The sequence below is a fragment of the Poecilia mexicana genome, unplaced genomic scaffold (assembly GCF_051168715.1).
Source record: "Poecilia mexicana isolate PSO_F unplaced genomic scaffold, ASM5116871v1 scaffold_6, whole genome shotgun sequence".
In the NCBI taxonomy this organism is placed as follows: domain Eukaryota; kingdom Metazoa; phylum Chordata; class Actinopteri; order Cyprinodontiformes; family Poeciliidae; genus Poecilia; species Poecilia mexicana.
The window spans coordinates 25,995,656-26,022,124 of record NW_028263375.1 but is presented as its reverse complement, the minus strand read 5'-3'; the positions used below and the strand labels follow the sequence as shown (position 1 = coordinate 26,022,124).

Below are 26,469 nucleotides of genomic sequence, written 5' to 3'. Positions count from 1 at the left end.
TTATGAAAAGGAGGAGGCTCCCTTCCACGTTACTGAAATTAACACTCTCCATGCTTGTGCTCTTGTTATTTTTCTTTCTCTTTTTTTGTCCTCCATCCCGTGAATCCGTTCATTCGCTCGCTCGGTTTGCTTCACGTGTTTGTTTTTCCTGCCAGAAAAAGTACGAGCGAGGCCCTCCCATCGGTGTGTGTGTGTGTGTGTGTGTGTTTTTTAAGCGACAAGAACTGCACCGTAGCGAGACAGGAAGTTAATAATTTAACGAGCTCTCAGAAGAAGCGTTGCATATTTCACAGATTTCCTTTCAGCTGTGCGTCTTTTTTTCTCTTCCCCTTCTGTCTCTCTCCCCTCCGTTTATTTATGTTCCTTGCTTTTTCTTTTTCCTTTTTTCCCCCTTCACTAGCTGATGTACAGTAAGGCGGAGGTACTGTATGGAGGACCCCAGTGGGAGCGGGAGCCACTGCGCCTGCGCGCTGCTGGAGGGTTGTTTCTCCTCCTCTACCCCTCCCACATTCAGATCTCTCTCTCTTTTCTCTCTCTCTCTCCCCCCCCTCCCTTCCTACCTCCTCCTCAATTCAAATACAGTTCCTTGCCGTGTTGGACATGTGATGAAAAAGTGACGGCTTCGCGCGCTCCGCTACGCCTTCTATTTCATCATCAGCAACACCCCCCTCTTCACTACGCGTTCACTGTCTCCTCCTCTCCCTCTCTCTCTCTCTCTCTTTCACCCCCCCCCCTCCGTCTTTCTTCTTCCCCGTTTCGTTTGCTCCCCTCTTTCTGCTCCAGCCTCACGCAAGGGGGAGACTGAAGCTCTGCGAGGGGAAAAGAGAGAGAGAGAGGAAAAAAAGTGCTGCTATTTCTACAGTCAGGGCCTCCCCACAGCCCGCCCTTCCATAGACGGAGCTGCTTTTTCTTTTTTTTCTTTCTTTTTTTTCACTCACTACTAGCTGGATTTTAACCCTCTGCTTCCAACTAGCTGCACAGCAGCAGTTCTGCAAAACCTGGCAACAAGTTGATATTCCAGAGGCCTTTTCTCTGACTTTTGCCGCATAGATTTTTTTGCGTCTTTCTTCGGATTTTCTCGCTTTTTTGCTGTTGAATTTCTTTTTTTCACTTAAAAAGAACAAAATATTCTAACTTTGTTGGGGATTTTTTTGCCCCCCCTCCCCGCTTACAGTTTTTGTGTCGAATTCATTCGCTTCTTCTGGTTTTCTTTGAATGGATTTTTTTTTTTAGTTTTTTTTTTTTAATCTTTTTCCTTTTCGGCAGCCCGGTGCGTGGGGACCAGAGGGCAGGGAGGGGGGCACGAGGGATGAAATTTCTCGGCTGGATGGGAGAGCCGGGGCGCCATTTCGGGTAACCTGCTTGCGGTAGGCTTGCGGTCTAGATGACCACACAGTGGATGGCAGTGAGGAGAACGCGGCCTGTGTGGCCGGAAGGCGGCTGCTGCACGTTTCAGTGTTCCTAAACACCCGTCCGCCATCGCCACTTTTGACCCGCATGAACTTCCGTACCGTGTTTGTTTTTTCGCTCAGCTTTATGCCCCCCTCTTGTTTCCTTCCCGTGTCTTGCCGTTCGTCTCTCCCTCTCTCTCTCTCCGTCCGTCTATCTCTCTCTCCCCGCTTCACGCTGACTGAAAGGGAACGAGTGGAGAGCTGAGCCGAAGCGCTTTCTGGGACAGGTGCCAACTCCAGACAAAAGAAAATTTTAAACTCAACAGCAGAGGGAAAACGTTCCGAGTTGGAAAACAATCTTTGAATAGTTGCATCGGAATATCTGGTGTTTGCACGTTGCGCCCCCTTGCATGTACAAATTGTTCCCCTGTGATTGTGTATTTCTCTCTCTGTGTGTGTGTGTGTGTGTGTGTGTGCGGTGTTGAAACTAAATGTTTCAGCAGCAAACTAAACACTTTGACACTTTTCTGATTCGGAGTGAAGGCATCTGATTCGGGGCGTGATGAGGGCAGTGCGGTGGTCGGAAAAGCTGCATTATTCATGCCGAGGCTGGGATTTGGAGCGCCTGTGCCATTTGCATGCATCAGACATGCCGTGCGCCTGTTTGCTAACATTCCTCACTGAAAGACTTGTTAACCGGGGCGGACGGGGTTGAGCCGGAGCCCCGCCGACCACCGCGTGGCGGCCTCTCATCATGTCGGGCCTCGCACCGCCGGCCCAGACCGGACCGTCCGCTGGAGAGGAGACGGGCTAGCTGTCGCTAAGGTGGGTTGGGGGGTGGCGGCCGAGGCTCAAAGGTGGGACTGACCCCAAGAGCTGCAGCCGGAACTGAAGGCTGAGCTGGAAGTGGGACAGTCTGATGGAAGGGGCAGAGAGGCTCCTGGGTCGGGGGGTTCACTTGGTACCTGAAGAAGCTCTGACCCGGAGCTCATGGCTCTCTCCTCTTGTTAACAGGAGGTTCGGATCTACGACGAGGAGAGCTGGACGGAAATTCATCTCCAGAACAAACATTCGCCTCCTCGCTCTGTGGAGTCTGTGAGTATTTATTTTATTTTTATTTCATGCACATATTCTTGCAGAGTTTCGACACCAGCTCTTTAGCAACAGCGAACTTTAGATGCTTTAAAAAAAAAAAAAAAATTATTCGATTCAAACTTTCTTAACTCTTGCGGGCCCATTTCTGTCTGAAACGCCGCTTTAAAACACACAAAAAAACAACAACATAGAACTGAGAAAATTTTCAATTTGAATTTATTTTTGTGTTCTGAAACTAAATGACTGAATTTTTTTGGGGGAAAAAAATAGCAGCGCGCAAACAAAAGTAATCAGTGGCTCTTGGATTGCAGTTGGTGGGGATCAGTGAATTAGCGGAGGGCCGTAGTTGTGGAGGAATTTCATTCCAGGGATGCGGTTCGAGCTTCGGATGCAGCTTACACACACAAGGACATAATGTACTGATCGGTTCAATCCGCTTCCGGCTCTTTGGAGCGAAATGCTTATCAGAATATTTACTAAAATTTGCTCTGTAGTGAAAATATCAGTATATCGATCACATAAACACCAGATTTGTGTGTGTATTGGTGCGTGTGTGTGTGTGTGTGTGTGTGTGTGTGCGTGTGTGTGTGTGTGTGTGTGTGTGTGTGTGTGTGTGTGTGTGTGCGTGTGTGAATAGGTAAGTAGGTTGGGTTGGGTTGATTGGTAGATCCTTATCTGTATTTTTGAATACAAAAATAAATTATATTTATCTCTCAGCATCAGCAAAATCACATTGAAACTGATTCCTCCGTAAAAAAAAAAAAAAAATTATAAATGCAAGTATTTTTTTTAAACTGAGTCATAGATATTGCTAAACAACTGCAACTCAAAAATACATTTTAAAGATAATTTTGCTGATTTTTTGTAAAGTGTACATTATGCTAATTTGAACCTGACATATTTTTCGCTGAATTTTGTTTCGCAAAAACAAATGCACTTAAAATCTAAATTGTAGCGTTATTACTTATCCCGCCTGGTTTGTAAGTTGATTAATAGATCTAAATGAACCAAAATGTAAAATTTTTAAAGACATTTTTCTATCCCTGCATCTTTTCTGTTCCTGTGAATCGTCTCTATCCGCCCCTTCCTGCCCTGTGATTCTCTAACGAGCTCCCAAGTTGTCGTGCTGCCGAACAGAAGAGGGCATTCTTGAAGGACAAACCTGACTGTGACGTCACTCAGGGCTTTTTTGGGGGGATGATTGAAGCTCTTCGTACGTGCGGTCGAGTTAAATGCGTTTCAGCGCTAGCTCCTGCTGAAGTAGCTCGTGGGCAGATATCTCGGGCTGGCAGAGCATGGCGGCTCTCCACCCCTCGGGCCTTTTTTGGCAGCGGATGGCAGGATTCCAGACGAGGGTTGCATGTAGAGAGGCAGATGGCAGGGTGCTGAGGCGCCTCTTTTGTCAGAGTCCACCTGAGTACGAGGACGGCTTCGACAGGGCCGACGCATTTCTTTCTTTCTTTTCTTGCACGAAAGCTAACTTCGAATTAATCACAGCTAAGAATACGCACGCGACGGCGGCACACGCACAAAACACAAGTTCACAGGCAAACTCTTATGTTCAGCAGTGAGTATTTGCCCTTGATTGACTGGTTGTGTTAATGCTAACTATTAGTTGTTTCATTTAAAACAACTAGATGCTTATTTTTTACAAAGAAAATTTTCTTCTCTTTGCGCCGTTTCAGGGTGTGAATCCAGTGCTTCGTGTGTCGGCCATTTTACGGTTTTTCTTTCTTAAATCCGCAGAATGGCTTTCACACATTGCAACAGATCCTTTTTTGCTAATCTTATTATTATTTGGGAATTTTAAATAAGTATTTTTTGTATTACACAGCACACACAAAGCAAAAAATAGACAGAAATTCAGGGGCTATTTTTGCGGTTGAACTTGAACTTGAGGTCGTCTTTAACCTTGAACTTGACATGGAGTTTTGTTTAAATTTGTGGGGTTTTTTAGAATGTGCAATTTGCAGAAAACAAACATGGAATAAAAAGAAACAATAATTATCCGAATGTAACAAAACAAATAGGATTGAGCGAAAAGAAGAAAACTAAAAAAAAGTTGCTGAAAATCGACATGAATTAAAATTATTTATCTGCAGCTTCTTGTCGTTCATTTAATTCTGTCAAGTTACATTTCTGAGTCACAATACAACGTTTTTCTTTTTTTATTTTAACAAATTGTAACAGCGGATTCTTGTTTTAATTTTTTGTTTTCGTTTTTTTTTTTTTTTACAGTATATTTTTAAATGCAGATACAATTTTCACCAGGTGCCTAATTTAAATGAAAAATTATTATTTTTGCTGAAATTCCTTTTGTCTTACTTTGGAGATATTTATTTGGGAGTGTGTGTGTGTGTGTGTGTGTGTGTGTGTGTTTATGTGTGTGTGTGTGAGGGTCGACTGGATTGCAAAGTGATTGGAGGCTTGTTGCTGGGATTTTTTTTCTTTTTACAAATAATCATGTAATTATGTTGTTGTGGATTTTTATATATAAATGTATATATGTACATACACACATGTCCACAAGATAAATGTATTTCTGTTGTGAAATTTTTCAAATATTTATCTGTCATGTCAGAGTGAGAAGGGTTTAATTTTATATCCTCAGTTTTTAACCATCTAAATTATTTTTTGAAAGCCAAAGAAAAAACCTTCTTCAAACAGATATGGCCTCACAGCAATAGTAATTAATCAGACAATAAAGCTGATTCCAGATTAAAATGTCCTGAAACCAGTGGGGGAGGAGGGGAAACACAAATTCATTCAGGAGGTGAAATAAAAGACGAGTTTAATTTCCAGAGCATTACTGACTGGTGAATCTCGGAAAGGTCACATGTGGCGTAGCGTCTGCGAGTTTCTGCCTGTGTGTTCGAACCAGCGCCTCCGACAGAAACAAGCCGCCATTGCTCTGCTCTGTTGGTTTAATGGGTAAAGTGGGATGATTATTACTCATAAAGCAGAAACTCCTTTTTGAGTTTGCTGCCTTCAATTTGCTCCTGCCTAATATTAAATCCAGAGTGAAGTTGTGAACAGGGGGCCCAATCAACACATTGTTTAAATGTGTGAATTTTGACATGCTAGCAAAGCTTCTGTTTTTTTTTTTCTTTTTTAAAGTGAAGAAGCTTTACTGTGCTACTTTAAATGCAGAACAAAAACTAAGAAACTGCAGTTTCTGATTGGATTTTTATCACTATTTAATTCATTTGACTTTTAATGATACACCTTTGCTGAAAACAATGAATAATTATTGGGTATTTTTTGCATGCGGTTATTGAACTTGAGTAAATTAAGAATAAAATATGTATTTAAAAGATCCCATTTGTACATTTGGAGTCAGACAAAGAGAATACACAATGAAGCTAGCAGGGGAGAGAAGCCTAAAATAGAAGGCCTAAAACCAGAACCATTCTGCAGAACTTTCTGACACCTTTCTGTTTTGCCGCATAGAAGCTGCTGCATCTGATGTAATACTTTTTTTTTTTTTAAACTAGAGATTGTTAAACCCCACTGTGAAGCTAAAGTTCGAACGTCCTTGGCTCCAGTCCCCTCTGATCGGGTCTGCATGGTGGAGACTAACCAGGCTCCCTCTCCCTCGCCTTCCCTCCTGCACTGGGAACATGGGGAGAGGAGATGAGTGGATCTACAGTGGCCACTAAAGGCTGCGGCACACACTCGCATGAGGCCGCTCCTGATGTAGTGCCGGCCCGGTCTGAATGGAGGGGAGGGCGGCAGGACGGCCAGGCCGAGGCGCTCCGCACGCCAACCCACTAACAAAGCACTCCACGTTCGACGTCGCTTTTATGCTCGAAGGCTAAGTTGTTTCAGAGGATAACGCCAGGATTTTAAACATTGGTTTAACTTTTTCATAAATGCTGGCTATGCTGCTTTTTTTTTTTTTTTTTTTTTTTACTCATACATGGAAGCCATTAGCCCCGGTGGCTGCTGGGGGATTGGCTGTTTTATTCCCCTCGTGTTAATCAGGATGCCAGCTGGGAGTGTCACATGTAATTTATCCTGAAAACCGCAGTAACTCCGCAGAGACGGTCCGCGCGGTCATAATGACATAATATTGGACTGGGGGAGAGTTTCAGGGTGACGGATGATGTGGATTTTCCTTCCCCATACCTATTCCTCTTTTCCTCCATACGTTCTGAAACTAGACCTGTGTGACTTTCAAATGGCTGCTTTGCATCATGGCCTCCTTCACTTAAGAGAGGTCAAGGCTTTTTTTCTATTGTTCTTATTTCACCCCTTCTCAAATTTATGCTGATTATGTGACCCACTTAATAAAGACTGTGCATTTAAGCAATGTTTGGGACTTCTAATCGAGCTGCTTCTCTGCCCTTATGACGATTGTTTGTTTTCAGATGCGCATGATCTGTAACGTCACAGGTCTGCGCCTCTCAGAGCTCGTCGCCCAGACAGATACTTGCTTTATGTACCTGACAGGGAAAGCGATATTCCAGATAAAACCCGAGCTGCACCCGCTCAACTCCTCTCTCTTCCAGAACTCGTATATTTCCCCAGCTTCTTGGCCTCCGTTGTCGTCAAGGCAATTTAGTTAGAGGGAGAAAAATTGCAAAATCAGCAACATATTTCCACATGAAGGTAAAATTGGAAGTGTTGAAAAGGCTCGCCTGCAACTCCTCAGCTATGAAAATACTGTTTAACCGCTGGCCCCCTCCCGGTTCATTTAGACTCCATCATTCTGCTACTAGTTCATCAGCGAAGAACTAAATGATCTTGGCTACTTTTGGAGAAATGCACAAGTTCTGGCTTGTGCTCCTATAAGAATGAGCTGCTATTGCACTATAAGCTCAGCTTATAGTGGTTTTTCACTGATGTCCACCGTGTAACTCAGTGCTCTAGTAGTTTTGGCTCCTTTGTTGGTCCTGCCATGGTAAGAAGGCATGATCAAAAAAATCTAGCTAGCTAGAAAGCTATGTACATAGATAGCTACATGGATAGCTATCTAGATAGCTATTTGTGTGTATTGCTATCTTTGTAGTTGGTTATCTAGATAGTAGTTAGATATCCAGCTAGCTAAAGTTTTTGCTACCTATCTAGCGAGATAGCTAGACAGCTACCTATTTAGCTAGCTAGCAGTAATTACAGTTTTCGCAAACTAATATTTTCGCTAGCTATCTAGCTATCTAATTAGTATCTAACTAAATGCGAAAACTAGCTAGATTTTTTTTCTGTTGAATCTAAATCCATGGACAATTCATAGATTTTTCTTTTCTTTTTTTTGACGAGCACATCTAAAATATTTGAAAGTAAGCTGGAATATTTGACATGCTAATGGCTGGCGTTTGCACAGCAGTCAATCCAGGAGCTGTATTAATTTTCTTTGGTGTTGATTGGCTGAAGCCCCAAGAGCAGAAATAAGGAAAGCTGTGGATGTTATCTTCTGCAGTGTGCTAAGACAGTGTGTGTGTTAATGTTTCTACTGAGGGGTCACGAAAGTCTAAATCTAGGGTTTTGGGATCAGCATAAATTTGTAATAAAAAAAAGACTATTATTAAAATTTTCTCACCATAAAGGCTCAAATAATTAAAATAGTTTCCCCTCTCTTTATTGGTCCTTCTCACTGAACACCCACCTTCATATTTCTCTGACACCAAACAAGAAACCCGTTCTGCTCAGAACATGCATCAAGAAAAAGCTGGAAGAACTCCAAAACTTGGGTTTCGAATGATGTAATTTTGTTTGTGCACCTCTGGGAAAGAGAACACATTCTTCTGCTCTGGTGGAGCATCTGTAAAGTACTCCAGTGGTTGTTAATTGTTGGTCTTTTTGAACGTTTTTATGTTTGTATTTATCATCTGGAAGGTGACGTTGACCTTTAAGTGTGTAACAGAAACCTAGCACTGCAGGGAACCAGGGAAGATGGTCAGAGTTACTGATAAGGCAGATGGCTGTTGATGCAAAGAACTAGTTGAAGAGGCTGAAAATGCCTTGAAGCTGATTGAATGGCTTAGGTCAGAGGTCAACAACCTTCACAATGCAAATTGACTTTTTTACCCTCCGTCTCATTAAGTAACATTTTACTAGAGAAACAAAACCGGCATGATCTTTCAGAAATGGTTGCTCATCAGCTTCATTAGTTTTAACGGTTAAATAATTCTACAAGTGAATGAAAACATAAAAAAAAAACATCTGACAAAAAGAAAAGCCAAAGCAACATTATTTCTTATTGGTGTTATTTTTATGCTGTTATTTTTAAATGCTATGCAAATATAGCATAAATATGCTACTAGTAGTGATATATGTTATTATCCTTATGTTCAAAAACACTGCTCAGTTCTATATCACTTTTGTCAAATGTTAAGGTTGACCCAGTGTGAAGGGACTAAACCAGTGGTCCCCAAACTTTTTCCTGTGAGGGCCAAATAACTTTTCCCTTCTCTGGTGGTGGTGGGGGGGAGCGTTTCTCGATTGATTTTTACCCAGAAAGCACATGGGCAAAACCCATGAGTGAAACGGTCACTGGGACTAACTAGTATATATTCCATTGAGGGAATGTAACTTTAACATATTAATTTCTCATATGTTAACATAAAGGCTCGTTTTGAAGTATAAGCTGCTACTTACAGGCATCGCTTCAAAAAATTCAACCTGGAATGCAGCGTTCATAACAGACACGTGTGTTCATCTGCTCTACCGCTAGCAAACAACCCTACTGATTAAATAACATAAAAGTCAAGCAGTTCCCTAAATGTCACCCACAATTTACAGGACACACTTCCTGCTAAGGAGCCCCCTGGTGGTTGAAGAAAAATCCACATATAAACCGGAAAATACAATAAATGAAAAATCCATATGGATCTGGAGCGAAACTTGGTACCTGATGTTCAAAACACGTTCTTCATCCTATCTGACTGCTTGAGTCATTTTGCAAAGACATGTGGTCAACAAAGGTATTTGTGAACTGGTTAAGATCTTGTTGTGAGAAAGGTTGTTGGGTTTTTTTCTTCTTTTTCTTCATAAACTCACACAAATTGCACATGAACGTTGTAAACACATCCAACCCACAGGGGGTCAGAGGAGCGCAAAGCTGAAGCCTGTGTCAGCCAATCAGATTGTCTCAGTTCAACGACTTCCTGTTAAGAATCAAACATGGCAGCAGGAAGTTCATTTGTGTGAATAGATAGACTTCTAGGCTGAGTTACTTTTAAACTGCTTATTAGAATATAAAGTCAATAAGATACAAGGGTAAACAATTATGTGAATATGTTGGTGCATTATTTATCACAGACTGTAATGTGTGAGATCCTAAATCTCTGTTTTCTTGTGTTTTCTCAAATCTCCACTTTGATGAATTATTAGTGAATTTAACAGAGTTTTCATGTGGATGAAAGGCCCAAATCCATAAAAATGTATTTGTTTTGTCAAATATTCAGCCACGTGTGGGCTTGGCCTAAAACACACTCAAACACAAAACTGGTTGACTCAGTTTTTTCTTTTTTAAACTGTGAACTCTTTTTGTGTCAGCCTGTCACAAAAAGTACCATAAAAGTGCAGCAACTTGTGTGATTGTAATAAAGAACGGGTCAGGGGGTGCAAGTACTTTTGCAAGGTGCTGTAATTTATGCTTTTTGTACAGTACCCTGTGATACATAAACCAAAAATACTGCAGATTATTCCCATACGCAAACCAGGCTTCGTGAGTCACCAACATGCGTGCACATAAAAACAGCACACCCACACTCACAGCGAGCGCACAGATCGGACATGAATCTCCCCTCCACGGGCTGGAGGAGTTGGGTTACTCATGAGCACACAAACATGTGCTGGCAGCGATCCAAGTCAGTGCCTGTAATTACAAATGTTAGAGACAAAATATAAAGGGACGAGTCCCCGGCAATGTCCCGCGCAGAGATTAGCGTCCTTGTACAGAATTATCACCCCTTGGCAGCTGCCAAAAAAACGAGTGCAGCCTTTTAATTGGCAGGTGGGGGGGTCCTCCTTTGGTCTGCTGGAGGACGGTGCTAGTGTCTCGTTTTGTCCTCCATCACGCTCTTTTTTTGTTTGTTTGTTTTTTGTGGTTGTTGTTGTCTTCTGCAGCCTGAGATTCAGATGGATGACTAACCAGCTCTGCTGTTTCTCATGACGCTCCACCTCCACATGGCCACGGTGGCTCTCCGCGCACGAGATCGGCGTGTACGTTAACGCCACGCAGGCCCGCACGTGGTCCGCAATGTGCAAACCGTGTCATGGTGTGCTGTATATGCAGTGAGGCGGTTATTAAGCTCACAAGTACACGCAGATGCTCCGCTTCGCCCACGCACATGACACCGCGGGCTTTCAGCGAACCGAGCGTGCCAGTTGCGCGTGCGCGTCTATCCAGCGAGTGGGTGATTCTGGGCAAGGCCGCGGCCGGGGCCGGCGTGTCAGTGTCGGGTGAGCATACGGCGCCGACAGTGGCGCACGGGGGCCAGCGGCGTGTTGCGTGTTTGGCTAATGAGGTTCCACAGCCGGGCCAAGCTGTGGGGCGAGCTTATTAGTAAACAGGCCACGAAGAAGAAGAAGACCCTGCAGCCCCTCCACTCCTGCCCGGAGGCTCTCTAACACATTGTTGTGCCGATCAGATTTCTGCTCATCCTTCTTGGTTTTTTTAGCATCTCTTTTTTTGCACTGCGAGCTCTCATTTGATTTTTCTCTCTCCCTCTTGCAGGTTGTGGGATGGAGTTCCAGCCTCTGGCGCTAATATTTTACCAACAAGCGATGAAGTCAAAGGCAGCATTGTAAGTACCGTTATGGCGCCATAAATTTGATTCACTGTATAGTTTGGATTAGAGATGCACCATTCAGGCACTTCCTGGCCAATTGTTTAGTTTTTTATTTGTATGTTATGTGCCGTATCCACATTTTCCCCCCATGGCCTGTAACACAAAACAGGAAATGTTTGGGATTCAGCACGAAATCAAAGAAATTCATCTGCATTACAGCGTCAAAGCATTTACCTGATCTTATCCTGGATTCTGGTGTATTGAGAAACATGTTACCCTTGTCTCGGCGTGAGGAAAATTTAGTGGAACCTTAAGTCTACATCTTTTGCTGCAGTGCTTCTCTGAATAGAGCCTATGTATTGGGATAAAAGGCGTGGAGTTCAACTGTGTTGCAGTGGGGAATGTTACTTTTGCCTTGTTTTCACAGCATTTTTTTCCACATATATATATTTAAGGATCAGTAGACCATCTGGGAATGAAATCTCAATAATTTACAAGAACCCCTAAAGGGACAGAAAGCTATTAGCCTAGTTAATCAGAAAGTAGGTCATGCTGACAGTTTCAATTTTAGTTTTAAGCATCTGGCATGCCAAGGTGAGTGCAGCATCTGCATAAGTGTTGCGTGAGTTTAAGGCTGCATTCACACCAGCCCTGTTTAGTTCGCTTTAATTAAAGTCTGGGTTGTTTGCATGGAAAGTCTGGTTTGTGAACACTTATGGGAAAGCCGAGACCACTCCAAAAGTAGGGAATGGACTGTGACGCAAGGCATCCTGGGTAAACACAACCAAAACGATGGCTTGTGCAAGACTTGGAGCAATTCTAAATCTGCTAAAATCTGATGCTACTCCATTTTTGTTTGTTTTGCGAAGGAGGATGCTGTGCTCATGTCTTCTTCTGAGGTCTTTGTGTCGTTTCCTTCAGTGTGTTTTGCTGCAGCGCCACCACAGGCGAGGGGTCTGAACAGGTTTCTTCAAAGGATTTGGTTCATGTGAAGCAGGAAAGCGAACCGCAGCAGGCAATAACAGATGTTGCCATTTTGATCCCCAATCAAACAAAGTCTAAAATCAAACCCAATCGATTATCAGGTGTGAAAATATTTAAGGTAACATGATTTGACTGCTGATATTTGAGTTGCAGCTGCTTCCCATCTCTGGTTGACTGATTGGTGCACCTCTAGTCAGGACAAATTGAAATTTATCAAAATGTCTCCCTGTTGTTTTGTCTCGCGTTTAATTTATTCAGATAATGTCAGCGATACGATTTTGTCCATCTTTCATTTGTTATGCACACGGCGTCTCACGGCTTTGTTTACTCTTACTTCCTTTCCCTTTGTGCGCTTGTATTAGATTAAAATCATAATGTCTGCGGCTTTATTCCATTTTAAAAAACCCGAGCAGGTCCCAGTGGCTTATTAGTGGAGTACATTAAGAAACACAAACAAACATAATCTTCACGGTAAAACGCTTTCAGGCTAATCTTTACTCTCCGCCAGGCGTACAGCGGAAGTCCTCTCTCTCTGTGCCCGGGCCCGGATCTGTGAGAAAATGGCTTCCACTCTTGTGCCTTCCAGCACTCGGCTCCCCTAACCGCCATTTTGTGCGATCGCTGCCAAAGTAGTCAGGTAGTTGGACGAGAGGGACGGAGAGGAGCGGAGGAAAAGAGGCTGCAACTGGACGCCGGGTTGAGGAGCGAATTAAAATAAACGGAGAGGTGTCGCAGGAAGCGTTAATCGTCTCTCTCTTTTTCCTTTTCTTTTTTGTTTGTTTCTTACGGAGAGTTGTTTCACTTCTGTTCTGGCTGACTAGACGGCAAAAAGCAACTCTTTTTGTCCAAAAAGCTGGCCTCCGTCAGCTGTTCTTTATCACATGAGCCAAAGCTGCTTCGCACCGCCCCTCCGCCGTGCATTATTTGCCCGCAATCTCCTTCGACTTGTTTGCTCGAGGTTCTCTAAATAAACGCGCGCCGCCGGTCCTTCTACCTGTTTTCAGCCTGAGCGGCCGCCGCTGTTGCTGTGGCTGCATCATATGAACTCGGTAACCCTCCCGACCCCGGCCCCGCCTCGCAACCTCTAACTACATCAACTATCTGGAATCCTGTATGCGCCAGGCATTTGATTACATGTGCAGATGTTATGAAGATCCTCCTCTCATCTGACCCTTAAGACCACAGATACCAGATATCTAGACATGTCTGATGAGGCTTTTTTTTAACTTCTCTTTGCTCATTTCACCTGATAAAAGCAAATGAATTAGTACAATTAGATAAAGTCTTTATTGTTTTGCTGATTTGAACTCTCGTGTTCCCATAAATCTGAATCAGTGTAATTCAGATTTACACCAGCTGACCAGATCTCCTTTTGCCTTTAGTTGATTGCTTTGTTTTCACGTTTTACACAATTTAGAGCAAACAAGCTGCTCTCCACCTACCTGGAGGTTGAAACTTTTACCCATTTTCCTTTGCAGAGCAGCTTAAGCTCACTCAGATCGGATGGAGGTCGATTGATGGACATCAATTTTTAAAGTATTGTTTCATATTCCTGACCTGATTTCAATCCAATTTAATTTGAAGCTTCCCAGCAAAAAATAATACAAAAACATTTCTCAAAACCATGATGCTTCCTACACAATTTCTCAGTGATTTTTTTCCCCCACAAATACAGTTTTCATGTATGCCAAAAATATTGGTTTAGTCCCGTCTAAATAGAGCATCTTTTTCCATGTTATAACAGCAGAACGTCTTCCCATGGCTTTCTTTTAACAATAGTTGCATTTATAAAACACAAAATCTTACCAAGTGTTTTTTCTTCTAATAGTTTCTGGTAAAAATATATTAGGTTACACATTGAAATAAGACAAGTAACTTTTCAGCAGCTTATAGGAACTTGTTTTAAGTGAATAATTCTTAAAAATAGATTTTTTTAAAAAAGTACTAGCTCCAATTTCCACTGGCAGAATTTTCACTTACAACATGGGGGAAAATGTGGGAAAAAATCTGCCTGTTAATTGATTTCATGTAATTATTGACTTAAAATAAACCCTTCAACCTCACTCAAAATGTTGGTTTTCCTCTATTTCAATTTATTTGCTCTAGAAACTACACAAAGCTAGACTCTTCTTTATAAACTAGGCGATCAAAAGGCAACTGGTGGATTTTATTTCAGGACATCGGAGTAAAACGGACTGAATGTATGCTGCACCTTTTGAGATTTGCTTTTTTTTTTTTTGCACCGTTCTGTGCCTGTCGCATTAAAATCCCAACCAGGCACGCCGAAGTTTGCTGCTGCAACACGGCAAAGTTCACGGGGTGTGAATATGTTTGCGAGGCTTGAAGTTATGCCATATGTATAAATACGTCCGCACAGACTCAAATTTAGACTCTAATTTAGAGTCTAGCTGCAGAACATAGCAGAAATCCCCCCTCCTCATTCCTCCTTGTCAGTAATAGGCAGCCTATTTAGGCCTGTCACAGACGAGCTCTCATTGCGACAGGCAGCCAGTCAGTCAGGAGCTCCGTTAACAGTGCAGCATGCACTCTGTCCCCTTTGGCTGTTCCCTCCTTAATCTGCCCATGTGTTTGCATATGGGACAGAGCGGCGTCCATATTGTGTTTGCGGAATGAATTATTAAATGCCGTTGCATAAGCATGGCCGGTTTCTGGGGCATATCGCTCCAGCATCTACCCAGAGACTAAAGCATGAATACATTCAGACAGCCTAGACCTCTTGGAAGTGATACAGCGGAGCTGGCCGGCCCGCGTTTGTTTATGGTTATATAGAGCAGATGGCCGTGCAACATGGTCACATATCACACGCTGACTGCGGTGCGAGCGCCGCGGCACGCTCAAAGCGCTTTTAGGCTGAAACGTGGCCTCTACTTGAAGAGGGGGAGATTCGAAGCCACAGAAACGCATTGCAGTTTGTTTTTTCTCCACGATTCCATGTCTCTTTATCGGAGAACTTTACTGTACGTTTGCTTTCATTCTGGCAGCTGTCGCGAAAAACATGCACATCCGCTAATAACCACTGCCAAATCCGGGTTTTCGGTTCTAACTGCGGCTAACTGGGCTTTATTTACGGCCGCAGCTTTCAGCTAGAACTGCTGACTTAACTCCGCTGTTGCCTGGAAGAAACAACCTCTCAAAGGTTACGAGTCTCTCCCTCCCATCTGTAAGTCGAAGTTCAAATCCATGTGTCCCGCTCTCTAAATATAGCTGGCAGCAGATGCAGCCTGATGAGGCGCTGGTTAAGGTGAAGGGAGAACGATGCCTGTTGGCTGGGTGAAGCAAAAGGAGTGTAGACCTGTAGTAACGGCCGGAGACCCAACAGGCGGATTTCACCACGAGGCTCACCAACATCAGTGCTGAAATTGAGATGATTGCTGACATGACAACTATGGATGTTAAAAAATTTATAAATGTGGAGGAAAAGAGATACCTGGTTTTGTTTGTTTATCAAAAGTCTGACATATTTTGGTCAAAACTTGGACAAAAAGCATCCGTGAGCAGCAGTTTCAGTTTTCTCACAGGCCCTGGCTTTGGTTTAGATCCGGGCTTTGGCTAGGCCATTTCAACACATTAGCAGGCTTTGATTCCAAACCATTCCATTCAAGCTTGGCTGTATGTTCTTGGTTGTTGTCTTCCAAGAAGGTGAGCCTCCACCTCAGTCAGGTATTTTGCATCCTGTGGCAGGTTTTCCTGCCCTAGCAAAGGAAATCCCTCCCCCCTACTCGGTTTTACATTTACTTCCAGGGTCCTGTGTGGTTTTAGTGTGTTTTCACACCTCATGGTCCGGTAGACTCCGGTTGATTGGGGACCAAAGTTTCAACATTTGTTAAATTTTCAGCTGCTGCGAAAGAAACTCTTTGAAAAACCTGTTTACCGTGTCGCCTGTGATGGCGCTGCACTAAGAACTACTGAAGGAAACACAAAAACTTCAGAAGAAGAAATGAGCTAAGTTTCTTTTCAAACAAGTGAGAATGCTTTTCAACAAAAATGGAGTAGAGTCAGATTTTAGTGGTTACAGGAATTCACTATTGTCTTTGGTAAAACAACATCAGCCATTTTTTCCTCTAGCGCTACATTTGCTTGTTTGTTTTGGTTGTTCTTACCCAGAATTCCCTTTATGATTGTCCACTTCCTGCTTTCGAACCACACCAGATTTCACGTTAATCAAACAGTTTACATTTGTAGGCAAATCAGAGTTTGCTTCCCAAAACAAACCGGACTTCGTAGACAAACGAACTAGAGTTCAATTGCTAAGCTAAACAGGGTTGGTGTGAATGCACCCCTTGTGTTAACTCAGAACACAAGAATCACAGCTTCCTCTTGGTTCTCGCACTGAAGGATGCAGTTCATAGAAATAAGCTTCCAAGTCTCTCCTGAAGCAACGTCTTCCAGAATGTGACGTCTAAACCTAAACAAAGCCGCTTCTTTGCAGACCTGAGTCTCCCGCCTGTGCTTATGCAAACCCCTCTCTGCTCCTCCGCGCACGTAACGTCAAATACTGCATGTGTGAGAAATGAGAGGCAGCTGGCAAGGTTGGACTGAGTGGTCTGAGCAACCCCTGCTGCGCACCCTGTCATTACAATGATTAGGGTCACATTTTTACACTAAAAGATGGGGCTGCAAGGCTGGGGATCAGCTAAGTCTGCCTAATCCCCGCCCTCTTCTCCCTGCATGTTTTCATGGCTCTGCCGGGAGCGGAGTGGAGAGCTAAATCACCAGGGGACAGTTTATCCTGACAGGCAAACACACAAAGAGCGTTACGAGCTCGTGTGTGCGCGCGCTGCCTCGCTCTGTCACACACGTCAGGACACATGTTGATGGGCAGCGACGAACTCGCAGGCGAAACCCGAGCTCAGGCGCGTAGGTGAAGCTGCAACGCACAATCGGACTGGCGCGCGTGCTCCCGTAAAAAAACTCTTGTTCTGTATATCACACACGCTCGCACATGGTTTGCAAGCCTAATATCTGCCTCATGCAAAGGTGACGGGGAGGTCAGCCTGTCTGACTTTGAGCAGAATCCCCCTGCGGCTTGCCCCAGCCATTGCCCCTGGCATGTGTAACAGAACCTGCCCACACCCCCCACACCTCTCCTCCGCCCCCCAGCTCCTATCCTGCCTCCTCCTGCTGCCTGCCCCTTGGCCTTGGTATAAATAGATGGCGGGTCTGGGCAGAGGCGGGGGGTGCACAGTAGCCATGCTTCACTTTATAAATGCCCCTGCCATTGCTATCTGGATTCCTCCCATCCTCGCTCAGACATCTTTTGTCTAAAGAAGACAGAAACCAAACCCCTTACATTATGAAAGCAGCTTTACTTATTTGTTTTCCAAATAAATACAAGAACTAATGTAATACAGAAGTTGTTAAAAGCAACCACAATGGACAGGCTTTAAATCCCCAGGTTTAAATGCAAGAGTGTTTTCACATCTGGTTGGTAGTCCAGGTAGACTCGGTTTGGTTGCAACATTTGTTACATTTTCAGCTGCTGTGGTTCGCTTTCACACTGCATTGTGTCAGACAATCCAAGCTAATTGAAAAACCCGTTCCCCATCTCGCCTGTGGGGGCGCTGCACCAAGAACCACTGAAGGAAATGACATGAAAACCTCTGAAGAAGACATGAGCGCAACTTCCTTCTTCAAGAAACCTACATAGAAATAGAGTGCCGTCAGATTTCAGTGATTATCCCATTTCTCTTTTGCTGTTGGCAAAAGATCTCAAGCCAATCCTAACGCTAGCACTAAACTCGCTCATTTGTTTTGGTCACATTTACCCATAATGCACTGCGTTACAGTCTGCTTCCTGCTTTTGCAATGGTTTCCTGTCTGCTTGGCTCCACATTTGCATTCAAACCAGGATTGTGAGTCCTTCACAGAACAGCTGGATTTATAGAGATTAAATTATACACTGATTTACTTTGTATAATTTTAACGCAGTCCTGTGTGAATATTTTGAACTTACACTTTCAGATATAGGTTTCAGATGTATAAAAGTTTGCAGAAGAAATTTTATTCTGGAGAAACATGGAATCAAAAACTATGCAGACTATTGCAAAAGGCACTTGATTTGTTTAGGGGTGTCAGCAGGGCCAGATTTACAAGGATGTGGGCCAGTTTTGGTGCCCTGTTCGCTCAGAACAAAATATGTTGCTAATTCAAATTACAGAACATTATTAAGTAATATATCAGCTGATATGAAGTGATGCTTTGTGGGTTTAATACGTTCCCTGGCCAGTGGCTCCTTGTTGTTCCCAAACAAATTGACCATAACTTTACAATTTTCAAATATGTGACTTTTGTTTATATTCATAAAAATCCCAAAATGTTTATGCAACTTGCCTGATATAGGCCTATTAGTTTTGTATAAAGTTCAATGTTTGCTAAACACACATTCATCAAAAAAAAAGATATAAAAATCTGTGGGTTCTCCAAAAATCTGGGCCCTGAGCTGCAGCCCTTGTTGAAGCTCTTTCTAAAGTCTGGGGTAGTAAATTACGATAAATACAAATGTATTCAAAAAGTAACAATATTAAAAATATTAAAACCACGTTTGTGGTTGCAACCTGAGAAAATGTCAGACTTCAAGGAACAAAAGTAGGAATAAAGTGTGCAAAATCTGCTGAACTTTGCACAATTTATCAAATTTGCCTTAGAGGTACGACTCGGTATGAACACAACTACAAATCTGCAATTCAGCTGAACAACTGATTCAATCAGGACGGCTTAAATCATAACCAGATAGATGCAAAGAGTGGTCACAAATTGTACAAGTACCTTTTTTTTTCTGAACAGTCCTTACACAGACTGACCACAGAGATTGGAGAGCCCCACAGATCGGGTTACAGGGTTACAGCACTCCACCTCGACTGTCACTGCAGTCAAACTATGCTTGGGTATTGATTGATGGGCGCCGAGGCACTCAAGACTCAAGTGTGATTGAATTGCAGCGACTTTTTAGGCAGCGTGCGCTTTTTTTCTTTTTTGCTGCAAACGCCGTTGTGAAAATGAGATGACGTAAACGAAGATCATGTTGTGCCTGGCTCCCTCGAGGGGAAGGGGGCCTCGCCAAGCCACTGCGAGCGGACGCCTGTCTTAAAACCGTGTCCTCGTGAAGCCCGTCTGTTGACTTTGTTTAGTTGCTCGTGCGTTCGTGTGACATTACGAGACGGCGAGGTGTGGAAAGCAAGACTTTTTGTACCGCAGAACCTCCGAGGAGCCGATGGAAGCGGCGTGTCGGCGACACGACTGAAGGGGACGCTTTGCTGCGATTGCACACTTCTGAGAAGGCTGAACTTTTAAGGTGGATGAAGTTTGGGTGAAAAAAGCGTGTGGGCGCGTGTGTCCTCTGCTGCGTGTAGGTGTGAATGTCTCTCTGTCACTGCATTATAAGAGCTGGCTTCACTTGAAAGCAGTAGCTTTCCTGAACATGCACTCAGCTGGCCAGGACCCTGCAGCCATAAACTATGTTAGACTGAAGTATGTCCAGTCAGCAGACTGGGAGGAGCGCGCCTTGACCCTGCCTTATGAAGTCAGGGCCACATGTCGCTGAGCGTTTTACAAGACTCAAACGTGATTTACATTTTTTACTTAGAACCCAAACCATTTATGCATCGAGTGGTACAAAAGCTCAGAATAGTTGAAGCAGGCGACTCTCTCGGCGTCCTCATTTAGCGTGTAAGTGCAGAGAGGTTGGACGAGAGATTAAAGGTAATTCAAGAGGGTCTAAGACCAAAATCCCTAAACATTTCATCGCAAAAACATGAACCTGTAAGCAGTCATCATGTTTGCAGTGTCGATGATTATTTATACAGGAAATGAAGACAGGAAGTAGTGCATCAACAATGATTTTACTTATAACATGTTTTTAGTCTAAGTAATTGTTTGATTTAACAGTGGAGTAAACGGTATACGTAAATTGTATAATTGTTCCTTGTTCTTTTACCCTGCAATGCTTTTACATTAGGTAAATACTTGGACCACAAACTGTTGCATGTTCAGTCTTCAGTAGATGTTTCCACACTAGAAGTTCATGAGCGATACACTGTCTCCTACTTCAATTTCCTGTAAAAATAAGTGCAGTTATGATTGTAAATAAGTAGGGGTGCACCAGGCGATAAATCAGCTAAGATTCCCTTAATTTTGGGAGATTGGTGATCGGCCAATAACTAAATGTGAAATCGATCTTATCCACCAATCTTATCTAATTTGGCAAAAGTCTAAAAATCCACCACTGACCTGTTTTGCTTTGCTGTGAGAGGGTTGACTGATGGACCAGTCCATCAGGTCTGGATGTTAACAAACTGTTGCTAACTCAGCGACTTCTTGCCATATTTAGCAACTTTTCAGACAAAAAAAAAAAAAATCGGAACTGGCCAAAATCTGAATCGGCAGGTTCGACTTTTTAAAGGTCGCATACAGCAATCAGCCAAAAAATTACAATGTCCAATGTTTAGTGGTGCACCTTTATAATACTGTAAAGGTTTTATAAAACTATAAAGGTGCACAAAATGCCATCTGTTTGAACTCATGTTTTATGCTATAGATCAAAGTTGTTTTAAGTTGACGAAAGTCCGCTATGGTCTAGCCATTAACTTTAGCATCCAGGACAAATTATTCTGATTTTATGCTTCAGTAAACGAAGGCGCTAGGAGTTCCAGTCAGAATATGGTGAATAATTTTCTGCTGGTTCTAGTTTTTAAGAACATATGAAAACAGCACTGACAATATTGTTTTCTTGTCTTCTCCATTGGTTAACTATTTATGTTACGAGCAGAGGCAACGCCACATGGTGTGTGTGTGTGTGTGTGTGTGTGTGTGTGTGTGTGTGTGTGTGTGTGTGTGTGTGTGTGTGTGTGTGTGTGTGTGTGTGTGTGAGAGAGAGTAGTCTCTGTGAAACAGAAAAATTGATTCTCAGACGATGTTTTGGTGTCTTAAGTTTGCAATTAGCACAACTTGCATTCTGAAAAAGTAGTTTATCAAAGGATTTCATATAATTTCTCTCACACACCATGTTCCATGACTAACACAGGTTGATGGCTCTAAAGGATAAAACGTAGCAACTGTGCATGTTCAACCTTCCTGCTATCTGCTGAAAGTCTTGCTCTCTCACAGTCTGAATGAATCTTTCACTTACCTATATTTTCTGTCTGGTATGGACAGCGATGAGGAGTTCAGCTGGTCAAAAATCTTGCTGGGATGCATTTCATGAATGCATTACTTTGGAATATTACACGTATTGCGATGATGATTTCAATTGAATATATTGTGCAGCTCTATTCTGGTCTATTCACCAATCAGAACAAATATTGGATTTTTGAGTTTAGCGATCAAACTAATAATTGACATATTCCGGCCAACAGATGATTTCTTGTTGCATCTGCTGAAGTACAATATGGGCGGGTTATAAAAACCTTTTCAGACAAACTGTGCCAAAAATGTTTACTTTTTTAAATTTAATTTTCAAAGTAGATTTAGAGTTTAGGTTTATGGCCAGAGCCAGACCCAAAATGATTTGCTTGCTGGTCATGTTGAGGAATTAATAAGCCAAGCGCGTTACGCAGCCCCGCCCTGCTTCACTCCCATCAGTCACACATCCCAGATGACGTGCACCTGGCTCACCCTGCGGTTACATCAAGCACCAAAATGGAGCTGGAAGATGCTAAACAAAAGCTAAAAGCAGAAGAAGTTGTACCGCTCAATCAGATTAAGCTCTACAATTGAAAGCAGTAAAAGTGTAATTAACACAATAAGTCGGGCTTACTTTGGCCCTCTAATTAAAGTTAATCAGTCGGGTCAGATCGGGTTCGGCTGGATGTTTTAGGCCCAATCTAAACTCTAATTAGAATTAGCAGCAAGATCTTGAAACGGATCCCCGTCTCTGGTTGATTTACTGTTAAGTGTGCGCGTACTCTGCGTTTCCATTCGTCCCCTGTCAGCTTATCTCCATCTGCAGAGTGTCAGCACGCTCCTTTTGTGTCTCTACGGGTCTGTGCTTGTGCATACTTACAATCCACAATGCTATGGTGTAAGTAAGGCACCGTTGAATAATGCAGGGAGGCTCAGGCTCGCCACTGAGCAGACACAATGGGGCCTCTCAGCTCAAGACATACCGTTCCGTAACGTGCTGTGCTGTACGTTTGTTCCCTCGCATATAGGTACTAGTTCTCCAGGAGTACGTGCCGGCCGAGGCCGCCCTAGCGTGACTTTTTGTTCGGTGGTGTGTTTGTGCACAGAGTAAACACGGAGAATGGCGTGGTGTTTGTCAAGCAGCATATAAGATATCGGCCATGCCTGATCTGGCTTACCACAAAAAAACAAAAAAAAAAGAAAATCAATCGGGCTGCGAGGAAAGTTGAAAAGTATGTTCACTCCTAAGAAAGAAAAGAACAGATCACACTTCCCCCACTCGACCCCCCTGTATGAGCTGACAACCTCTGGGGTGTTTGTAATTGATCTCACAGACGTCAAATCTAAAAGTCATCATGTTGAAATATTTCGCCATTTCCTTTGTTACAGAAGTAACAGATTTTCCCTCTTGGGTTTTTCTTCCCTCTTTTTTTTTTTTTTTAGATGAAGACTACCTGATGTGCTGCTGAAACCATGACGGGGCGGGAGGTGGAGGAGGCGGGAGGCCAGCCGACCCCGTTCGCCCCCATCGCCGCTCCCCGCCGCATGTTACGGAGCAGGTGAGAAGCATTAACAGAGGCAGCAGCTGTGGCCCTGCGCTCCACACATGTGGCCCAGGATGAGAGCTCTGTTGAGCTCAGCCACCCTCTAAGCAATGTTAACGCTCTTCTTGTCTTGGAAACAAAGAAAAGCAGCTCTAGGAAACAAGAAACCCTGCAGAGCGTTGTGCACGTTGCACTGCTCCAACAACGCCTCGCGGACCTGTTCAGATCTCCTGAACGTCCGCATGTTCCGTCGTGTTACGAACACAAACTTTAGTGTGTTTTTGTGATGGCGGCTCCTGAAATGATACAAAAAAAAAAAAGATGCATGACTTTCGGATTTCTTTGCAAATAAAAATCTGAAAAGTGTGGTGTGCATTTGTGCTGAACCCCCTTTTCTGTAATATTCTTAAATACAATCTGGCGCCACCAATTAGTGCCACTTAGTTAATAAATGGAGCTCACCTGTGCATGATTTAATCTCGGCGTAAAAGCAGCCATTGCTGTTTGCAGTTTGCCACCTGCCCTGCAGGGGGCGTCGTGAAAACATTGTGCTGTGGTCAGCACAATCCCCACTGTGAAACATGGCAGTGGCAGCATGATGCTGTGGCGACACTTTTCTTCAGCAACGACAAGGAAGTTGGTCAAAGTCGTTGCTAAGATGGATGGAACTACAACGGAATGGTTTCCATTATTGCATATTCATGTGAATGGCCTAGTCAAAGGCCAGACCTAAATCCATATGAGAATCTGTGACAAGACATTGAAGTCGCTCTCCATCCAACCTGGACTGAGGTTTTACTTCACAACTCTGCACGACTCTCTGCCTTTGGCCTGTTCTTGCTGGAGAACTGGCTCCCCTGCAGCATGATACCGCCACTGCCGTGTTTTACAGTGGAAAAAGTTCAGTTTTGGTCTCATTGAACCAAAGCTTCTTTTTCTACGTGTGTTTTCTGTACAAACAGCACTTTTTATAGTTTTATTTAACTGTTTGGGTTTTTTTTTAAACCTTTGTTTCTACAGGTCGTCTCATTGAGATCCAAAATCTCTTACAAGACGGGCCTGTTTCAACTAAACAAAATGAATAAAATTACGAACACACCAACATGAGCAATTAAGAAATTAACAAGCTAATAAAATATCTATTCAAAATCAAATTACAAACTAATAATTGCCCAGTTTGGAAATATTTAAATGGGCTTCGTGACTTTTTTAACAAATTTTTAAAGAAGTATTGGAGCAAAGTCATGCTAAAATCACGTCGCTATTTATTTTATTTGTAAAAGTCGTGCATTTATTTTCCTTAATTAAGCACTACTTTATGTCGATATATCACACAAAATACCAACAAAGTCCTTTGAGGTTTGTGTTTACGACATGACAGCAGGTATGAATATATTTAAAACCTTCTCAATCATCTTGTGTTAATTTGGTCTAATTGTGATTTAAATCAGCTCCACCGACGTTTTATACGTAAACTCAAAGTGGGACAATCAGGAGGTAATGCTTACTAAACGTTGCTATACTTTTGTGGTTAAACCTATTAGTTCCAATTACGCCTGCAGCATATACGTTGCCTACAGGTTGCATTTGAATGTGAAAATATCTCTGCCCACGCAATTTGTTTGGGAAATGGGTGCCCCAGTCAGATCATTTGAATTCCCCTTCAGCCTGAGCCATGAACTCGAAGACCCAGTTGTCACATTGTGCTCTCCACACACAGGCTCCTTTCACGGCGCCGCGTCCCAGAGGAGAGCGCTGCGCGTGTTTGTGTTTCTGTGAATCATAACTGCTGCTTTGCATTCAGCGAAGTGTGTCGAAGCGGATTACAGGCATGAACTCAGGCGGGAGCAGAGAGAGAGAAAGCTGTGTATTTTTATTTTGTTTTTTTGTTGTTTTTTTTTTTACCTCAAGACTGTCCTTTGGGGTGAGGTAGTAGGTTGTATAGTTTTAGGGGTCACACCCTTTCTGTCAGATAACTATACAACTTACTGTCTTTCCTGAAGTGGCTGTAATGTCGTCAGACGCCAGCGCCAGAGAACTCTGAAACCGGCTCAACACCGGAAATGACAAGCTTTACGGACAAACTGGACCCAGGATCTAACCGGGACGCAGGATTTTGAACCTTAGTTGCAAACGGTTTGTGGTAACCTTTGGTGGTTTTGCTCTCAAGTTAAAAGCTCTTGTTTTAGACAGTCGTTGCAATTTTACCTGTTGTCTTCCTCTGCAGTGTGTAAAACTGTTCCTTTGTGAAATATAGAAATGAAAGTGTCACAAAAAGACTGTATGAGGATGTCGGGTTCCTGTTGCTGAAAGAACACACGTTTGTTAGAGATCGCTGAGTTCTGTGGCAAACGCGTAGGGCCTTTTCTGATGTTCGTACGGGGTGAGGTAGTAGGTTGTGTGGTTTCGGGGTAGTGATTTTGCCCAATCAGGAGATAACTATACAACCTACTGCCTTCCCCGAAGGGCAGCAATCCTACACCATACAGAAACCAACAGACCCAACCAGTTTGAGTCACTGAGCCGCCTTTAGCTTGGAGAGCAGCTTTTGATTGTCAGCGGTGCAATATTAGCAGCAGGTAAAGGCTTTTTTTTTTTTTCCTATTTTTTGTTACAAACCAAAATAAAAAGAAAATAGATCATAAATCTCAGATGCTCTGTGTGCTTATTTAATTTAACATTCAATGTTGTGTGTTGCTGGTAATGGTTTTTAAGCTAGAGCTACATTGTGGAGCGGTTGGTAGCGCTGTAGCTTTGCAGCAAAAAGGTCCTGGGTTCAAATCTAAGATCTAAATTGATCTTAGGTTTGAGTGTGTGTGCGTGTGTGTGTGCGTGTGTGTGTGTGCATAGTCGCACCCCTCTTGCCCAATGGCAACAGATCCCATGTGACCCTACATGGATAAGTGTGCACAGGATGGATTTCTAAACTACTGCTGACATTGAAACTCCTCTTGTCATGCATTATCCATGACATTCCTTAAATGCTCCACTAATCTGGAACAAACCGGAAAATTGACGAAACACAGAGTTCTCTTTAAATCAAAGCTAAAAACGATTTTGTTTAAAGCTGCCTTTGATCAATAATAACCGGAACGTCGTATACTCTGGTCTGTGTTTAACCCGTTGTCGTTTTCCCACTTATTTTGCCACGGCAATGTAATGTTTAAGCACTTTGAATTGCCTTAATGTTGAAATTGTGCTATGCAACTAAACATTCCTTGGATGAAGGTTAAGTTCAGGGTTTTTATGGGAGATAACTTCCTAATTTCTTCCTAATTTGATATAAATCTAGATTAGCTGACAAGTGTCCATCCAGTTGTTAGTTCATTTTCAGCCTTTTTTCTGAAACAAATTTGCTCTCTTGTTCTAAGCCCTAAATGCAACATTAACGATGAAACCGAACATTAGACACTTACTATGAACATGTTATACACGGTTCACCCGCAGCCTGAAGTTAACAACTATCTTAAAAAGTTAATGGTTAATCAGAGATCATGTGAAAATGCATTTCTAAACCTTTTAAGCCTTTTCACTTTTGCATTGGGCTGTTAATGTCAGTTGGAGTCGGTGCGCCACCGATGA

The 26,469-nt window shown here is 43.0% G+C and overlaps 1 long non-coding RNA gene across 2 annotated transcripts; it reads left to right on the top strand.

The window, feature by feature from the left end:
- The first annotated feature begins 65 nt into the window (after positions 1 to 65).
- On the top strand, positions 66 to 25,533 carry LOC106917162 (uncharacterized). 2 transcript variants are annotated; one of them, XR_001418142.2, is made up of 4 exons: positions 66 to 2,216; positions 2,406 to 2,486; positions 11,167 to 11,236; positions 22,787 to 25,533. It is a non-coding gene; the product is annotated as an uncharacterized LOC106917162 (long non-coding RNA). The 2 variants fall into 2 exon arrangements; XR_001418141.2 differs by lacking the exon at positions 66 to 2,216 and having other exon boundaries at positions 2,225 to 2,486.
- Positions 25,534 to 26,469: the final 936 nt, after the last annotated feature.